This window comes from Artibeus jamaicensis, unplaced genomic scaffold, assembly GCF_021234435.1.
Source record: "Artibeus jamaicensis isolate MK-2021 breed Jamaican fruit bat unplaced genomic scaffold, CSHL_Jam_final contig_388, whole genome shotgun sequence".
NCBI lineage: Eukaryota > Metazoa > Chordata > Mammalia > Chiroptera > Phyllostomidae > Artibeus > Artibeus jamaicensis.
In genome coordinates, this window is record NW_026521813.1 from 7,747,851 (window position 1) to 7,755,604 (window position 7,754).

At 38.7% G+C, this 7,754-nt stretch overlaps 1 pseudogene; it reads left to right on the plus strand.

Annotated features, from left to right (window-relative positions):
* Window positions 1-4,993: 4,993 nt before the first annotated feature.
* On the plus strand, window positions 4,994-6,156 carry LOC128627382 (sentrin-specific protease 6-like; annotated as a pseudogene).
* The last annotated feature ends 1,598 nt before the right edge of the window (window positions 6,157-7,754 follow it).

The following is a 7,754-nucleotide window of genomic DNA, read 5'->3' on the forward strand; positions in this document are numbered from 1 at the left end:
AAGAGTTTTAGGATAGTCACTGTTCTCTCACAATTTCAAATTACAGCAAAGGGCCATTTAGCAATACACTAAGGTTGAAGTGACAGGTGGAACAGAGCTGTGGCTTTCTATTCGTCGGTATCTGCTCTCACACACAAAATGAGATTTGCCGTTTGGGACACTACTGTTCTTGACCGGAATATATCCTGAGTATCAGCCATCCAAATCATAAACAGGTCAGTATTGTGCAAAGGGAAGCTGCCACCCTTTGTGTTCATCTCTGTTGGTGGTTAGCTAGAAAAGGCAAACAGAAGAAATTTCACTTGACAAAAAACCACGGAACCATGTCTGCCTGGTGGTTGCAGGAAGAGAGTGGAGAAAGTGCTGGGTAAGCCATCAGGGAAATGTAAATCAAAATCACAGTGAAATGCCACTGTTTACCTACAACATGGCCATATTAAAAAAGACACAGAAAAACAAGCACTGGTGAGGATGTGGAAGAAACAGAACCCTCACGTGTTGCTGCTGGGAATTTAAAATTGTGCAGCTGCTTCTGGGACGGTCGGGCAGTTCCTCAAAAAGTTAATAAACATTGAGTTACCATCGGACCCAGGAATTTCACTTGTAGGTATATACCTAAGAGAAATGAAACATAGACCCACTTAAAATTGTTCACGAATACTCATAGCAGCATGATTCAAAATAACTAGAAAGTGGAAACAACCCACATGTCTACCACCTGATGAATGGACAGACAAAATGTAGAATATCTGTACCATGGAATAATTAACAGTAAAAAGGAGTGAAGTATGTATATCTACTACAACATGGTTGAACCTTAAAAACATAATGGCGCTGCTCAGTGGACTGAATGCCGGCCTGTGAACCAAAGGTCTCCAGTTCAATTCCCAGTCAGGGCACCTGCCTGGGTTGCGGGCCAGGTCCCCAGTGGAGAACATGTGAGAGGTAACCACACATTAATATTTCTCTCCCTCTTCTTCTCCATCCCTTCCCCTCTCTCTAAAAATAAATAAATAAAATCTTTTTTAAAAATATGCTAAGTGAAAGAAGCCAGTCACAAAAGATCATGTATCGTATGATTCCATTTGTATAAAATGATAAGAATAGGAAAATCCAAACAGACAAAGTAAATCAGTGATTGCCAGGGGCTGAAGGGAGCAAGAATCAGGAGTGACTGCTGGTGGGCACAGGATTTCTTCCTGGGATAATGAACATGTTCTAAAATTGGTGATGGTTGCAGAACCCTATGGATATAATAAAAACTATTGAAAGGTATACTTTAAGTGGTTCCATTGTATAGTATATCAATTATATGTCAATAAAGCTATTTTAAGCATTGGGCACTACAAGCAGAATAAATTGTCTTTACCCAAAATATCTCTCTTTTCCTCATTATTCAGTATTTCCCTCCATGGTACAATTTCAGAGCTGGGAGAGGGCTCTGTGTTCCTGAAATATCATCCGCCCTTGCCCTACACCTGTTTCACTAAGCCTGTGAAATTATACCTTATTAACTTCACACCTTTGGCTCAAGGCTTTGCTTCTAACAAATATTCAAAATAGCTCAGAGAAAGATTTCTCATTGAGCTTTATCAGTCATGCGCTGTTTCTTACAAATGGGTTTGTCAGATCTTTTGCTGACAGAGGGATTTGGTTGACAGCAAACAGAATGAGGATAAAGTGCCACAGAATGGAGAAGGGAGGCCAGAGAAAAGAGGGTTGGGGACACGCATTTTCATCTCTGTATTTTAACAGCATTGATCCTGGTGCCTACCTGTCATTACTAATGCTCTGACCTGTGTCCTCTTTTTGTTCCTTTTTTCATCCATTGATTCATAAAACCTTTGCACCCTGCAGGGCCTAATTCAAAGACCATTTATAAAAAGAAAACAGGATTTTTTTTACAAATGCTACTTATATTTCCATTCCTTCTGCTTTTGGTCTATAGCTGTATTTTCATTTGAAATTATACTGAAATTCTTTTATTCTGCTTCATATATACCAGTTCTGCTGTTAGGATAAAAAATAGTTCTTTAATATATCTATATCATAATCGTGAATTGGCTTTCTTTGAAGGATCAACTACAGCTGGTAGTCAAGAGCTCTCTGAAAAGTACTCCAAACCTTGTCCACCCTCAGCAAGAAGTATGCTGTGATCAATTAGCTATGTCTACAACTGGAAAACATGCATGTTGTTCTTGACAGCTGTGCCCGCTTATGGAACTTTTTGTTATCCCTGTACCTTATAATCAGATATGATTTTTAACTACAAAGCAGAGAAACTTCATCATTTCATACCAGGTGAACTGGCTTACTAGTGATATCATTTGCTAATAACCCTAACACTCTACACTCTAAAACATTATGTGATACTACAATATTTCATCTTTCCACACTACCTGTATGACCTAGATGTTCTGACCTCCACAAATAAGAAAAATAATTTTAAATACCTAACTTTAACATATTGTATATCAGACACTATTGGTTGTCTACCCAACATCCATCTTCTCACCCTCCCTTCCTCCTTCCAAAAACAGTTACAATGTCATTCTATTATCTAGCCTTTTTTCATGAGTCCACAGGATTCACCAGAGGGTGGTATCACTACCAACCAGAGTTGAAGCCTGTTTGGATGAAGCCAGTCATGGCAGTCCTGTGCCCCTGTCTGGAACTGGTTTATTTTTACTTTATTTCCATGTATTGATTGATTGTCAAGAAAGAGAGAAAGGGAGGGAGAGGAGATGGGAGGGGAGGGAGACATCAATTCGTTGTACCACTTATTTATTCATTCATTGGCTGTCTCTTGTACATGCCCAAACCAGGGACTGAATCCACAACCTTGGCTTATTGGGACACCTTTCTAACCAACTGACCCACCCTGCCAGGGCTACAGTTGGTTTAAACTAGGAGTGTGGTGCAATTCTGACAGAGAGGGCTGGCAGTGGAGAGGGTCTAGGAAAGTTTTCTACCCTTTTAAGACTCACAGAAATAGATATTCTTTCTCTGGATATTGCTGTGTCTGGATATTATGCCCACAATCACCAATGCCATCATGCTGTGAGTATGAAAACAATGTTTACTCACAGAGGAGGGTAGAGAAAATGCCAGAGGGGTTAGAGCTAGAGTTATGACACCCAGTATCTGAAGCTGGCATGTGGGACTTCTTATTAAGAGAAGTAATAAGCCTGGTACTTTTTTAAGCCACATGAATACAGTTCACTGAAACTTTGCCCTAGTTGATATATATATTCATTTCAAACTATAGCTATAACATATATTTGACAGCACAGACAGAAACATTCAACACTAATCAAAATATCCTTATTCTGCGTGTGCACACATGTGTGATTTTAAATGCTCTATCACTTCTAGAGTGTAGGTATTTTATAGGAATTACAATCTTCAATGAAAAGAAAGTAACTGAGACCCAGACATGCCAAAGATTATACAGCCGGTCAGTGGCCTTCTCCATTCCTCTGTGCCATCTGGCCTGGATTTAACTGTGGCATTGCTGGAGAGCACAATGAACTGACCCGACATCAACCTGAGGCCTGGAGGTGCACTTGGAACAGCCTTCATCTCATGGAGCTTTTGATTTTTAAGGAAAAATCATGTAGACAATTATTGGGAGAGATTATCACACAATAAAAATTAAAATGAGCCCTATGAAAGAAACAGTCGAGTATTTAAGAGAATATGAACATGTTTAGAAAAAGCCAATCTGGACCAGGATGTCAGTCAGAGTGGCCTTCCCCGTGGAGCTGAACTTCAAATTAAGATCTGAGGATAGGAAGGAATTAGTTCGGTGAGGGAGGGGTTGGGTAGAATGCATTTCCAGGAAGAGCCGCATGTATGGGCAAGGCCCCAAGGGAGGAAGGAGCTTGGGTTTCTCCAGAAACAAAGAGAAGGCCAATCTGCAGGAACCTGACATCGATGGGCATGGGAACATACCACGTGACAAGGTTACAAAGGCCAGGAGTGTTAAGAAGAACCTAAAGCCATTGGAGTTGTAATTAAGTAAGTGACAAGACTGGATTTACACCTGTAAAGTATTGGAGGCTAGATTAAAGAGAGGCAGAAGTGAAAGGTGTAGATGTGATTATTGAAGAGTAAGCAAGAAACGATGGTGGCTGGGACAAACTAATTAATTTGTCTTTCTCTTTCCTAAGTGCTTCTGCCACTCAAATCTTCCTTCATTCCAAAGCAGTGCTATCTCCTATCCTGGAAATAGCGCAATCCACAAACTTTTGGCATTGGGATTCCACTGCCTTTCAATCCAAGACAGTGGACAGTAATCACTAAGAAGCCTGTCCCTGGTGTCTGAAGTGTTAGTTATGAAACTGGATGTCTCAGACTTATGGGTCTCTCTGTGCCCATGCCCTGCACATGTTCTTACAAATGTGTTGGCCATGACATTGTGGTATACGATCATGGGCTGAGAGGAGCCGGGCCAGGAAGCATCATCAAGGTTGCTGCTGTCACTGCACATTCCCCCAGAGGGGCCAGAGAAGACCAGGATGTGGGCCTCACGCCCACTGTCCTGCAGGTAGACCTGGAAGCACCTGGCCTGCTTTGGTGTAGACATGCGGACCTCAAAGGCTGATGGGCAGTTCAGCACTGTTCTTGGCTAAGCCTCCCAACGCCAGCCCATGGTCCAGGCAAGCGCGGCTGCGCAGGCTCTGGTGCACATGCTGCGGTTTAAGAAGGAAGAGCGGGTGGGAAGAGAAAGATGTGAGCACCTGAGAGCCAGGGCTGCACAGGGCGGTGGGGGGCTGACTTTTTTGAAAGTCAGGTTGTCATCCAAAACTATTACTCATTCTGGTGATTTCAACCTGGAGGGTAAAACAACAGACAGGTGTAAGACAAAAGAATGGAAGTTTTAAAACTTGGGAAAGACATATAATTGGTTTTAACATGTTGAGCAATAATAAGAAATTAAGTGAAAACACATAGAATGCAGCATTACGTTCCAGGACCTTGGCACGCGGTAATGCACAGATACAAGTGGTAAAAATCAGCAGCCTGAAGGAAAGAATACACACTCTATATCCAAACAATTGAAATGAATCCTGTAGGATTAAATTGGCCCCAAGGTGTTGTACCTATAATGAAGAAAACAAGAATTTGAACACGACTGAAGGCTGAAATTGAGAGGGAAATAAAACAGCAATGTTGCTGTCGTGCTCATGTCTCCTCTGACCTCTCTTCAAAAGCCTGTTGGGCTTAAATGATCCAGTCACTTTGTCAGTGATGATGGTGGCACTAACAGGACTATCAAAAGAGAAAACACATCTCCTGAATTATATGATTCCACATGTTCTTGTGCAGAGCCAACTTCTGGAACAATAGAAGCAGCGCTAAATGAAAGTATCCACAGAGTAGAGCATGATCTCAGAAGAGATCCATTCCAGGAGATTCAAACACAGTGATACTGCCTAGGAAAGAAAGAATACAATTACAGTTTGATAATTCTATTTCCAACACACCTTTAAAATGTCATAAAGTGATACCTCAATAAATTTTAGTTGATCTCATATCTTCAAGCTGGAAACTCTTTTGAAAGTGTTGTTCTAAACTGTGGATGTGTATACTCAGTAGGAACACTCTTCTGGCTATTTTTTGGTTGAAACTTTATTAAGATAGAGCTAAAAGAACCATGAGATGATCCTGTAGATACCCCTTTAAAGACCACTGGGCTGAGTGTGAATGGTACCATGTCTGAAATCCACTGGAGTGTTTCTACAGATGGTACCGGCAGTTTGTCAAAGGCTGAGAATTCGCCTCCGAAGAACTCAGTTTGGAATATTGCAAAGAATAAATGAGTTAACAATTTTGGAAGAACAATACATTATTGTACTTTATCAAACTGGCCTTGATCCTCTGGCAAATATGGTATTTGAAATGATCATTACTAATATTGATATGAGACGATGTTTCTAATTTCTCTGTGAAAATTCCCTTTGAAAAAGCAAACAGCAGATGTGTTGTCTGTGAAGCGAGCATCAAAGGAAAGTATGTGCAAAAAGAAAACAAATTTTTCAATGTGTCCTTTGAATCTAAAATACAACTTTCCACTAGTTCTATTAAAAAAATTGATAGTGTAGCAAGCACCTCCAACTAAGGGAGGCTGTTACTAATGAGGACCTTTACTGACTCATCTTTTCATTTTAAAAAAAGCCAGAATTTTTTAATGATATCATAACAGACTTTTATTTCAAGTAAGTTTATTTTTCACTTAGCTTTTAGCAAGACTCTAGCTCTCTATCAGATTGTGTATATTTGCTTTCTGGTATCAAACTGTCTGGATTTTGGATTCTAATATGGCCTCTTACTGTGTGACATTGGAGAACTATTCTGCCTCTACCTGTATTTCCTCATTTTAAAAATGGGAATAATAATGTATCTCTAAAAGAGCTGTTGTGATAATTAAGTAAGATAACCAAGCTGTAGGAAAAGTTCTTGGTACATGTGAAGTGTCTGATGCTAGGCTACTATGTTACTCTCATTACAGTGTTTTCAGCCTTTTAAAAAGTTGCACTTTTTTAGATTAGGTAGTGATTTGTTGAGCAACTATAAAAGTACACTTTTATTCATTTCCTTTAATAAATACTCTGAGTACCAAAAATATTATGTCACCATCACTATCACCATGTTTATTATTTTATGTGAGGATATGCTTCTAGCTCATCTCGAACAACCATCGAGATGTGGTAAAATTATTGAAAAGGAGAATTAGAACTTTGTCTCACTTTTCTCTACAAAAGTGATTGTTATTCAAAAGACATTACTAATAACCCTTATTCTAACCAAAATATTTAAGGCACAATTTAATATAAATAACTGGAAAGATGTCAATTTAGCTTTGCCCATAATCAAGTCTTATCAACAAAGTAAATAAAGGTCGATTAATTTTTGTCTACAATATCAAAATTATGAACAGCTTTATTTTATTGGGAAGATGTTTCTACAAGGTAATACAGAATATGATAAATCAATCATGGAAAGCCATGCCTAAATCTTGCCTAGTTCTCCAGAGAGACATTTATATAAGAAATCAAATGTACAATTCACCAAGAAGGATATGGCCTATTATCAAAGGAATTTATTATGCATATACATGTCTGCAATTTTTTATTTAGAAAAGGATGGACTATTTAGGTTAAATATGACATTAGTAAATAAAGAAATTGACAAGAATGAAACATACCATATGAACCCTTTGAACAACTGAAAACATAAATTCTTCACGAATATTTTAAACTCTTAACTATAGAATGTAATAAGGTATAAAGAAAACACTTCAGTACAAAATCCAACACAGATGATCATCTTCCCTTGGAAAGCTGGCAAACATATGTCACAAATCCACCAATCCTCAGTTTCACTTTCTAAAATTCTACCTCAAGTAATTATACTTCAAAATATATTTTGATGGTCAGTTGGAAGAAGCCTTCCACATAATTTTACTTTACCAGATATTTTTAGACAGTTTTAGAATTTAAATTTGATGAAATTGCAAGTGGATGCTTCTGATTTTTGTTTCCTAGGTCAGGCACTAACTAGCTTATTTTTGTTGTGGTGGTTTTGTTTTGTATCATTTCTTTGCTACCTAGAAGTTTTTGACAGACCAAAAATTTAAAGGTTTCCACATTTTCTAGGATACCAGTGCATCAAACCACTTATTTTTATCCTCACTAGAAGATATTTTTTCATCACTTCTCGAGAGTGAGGAAGGGAGAGAGAGAAACATC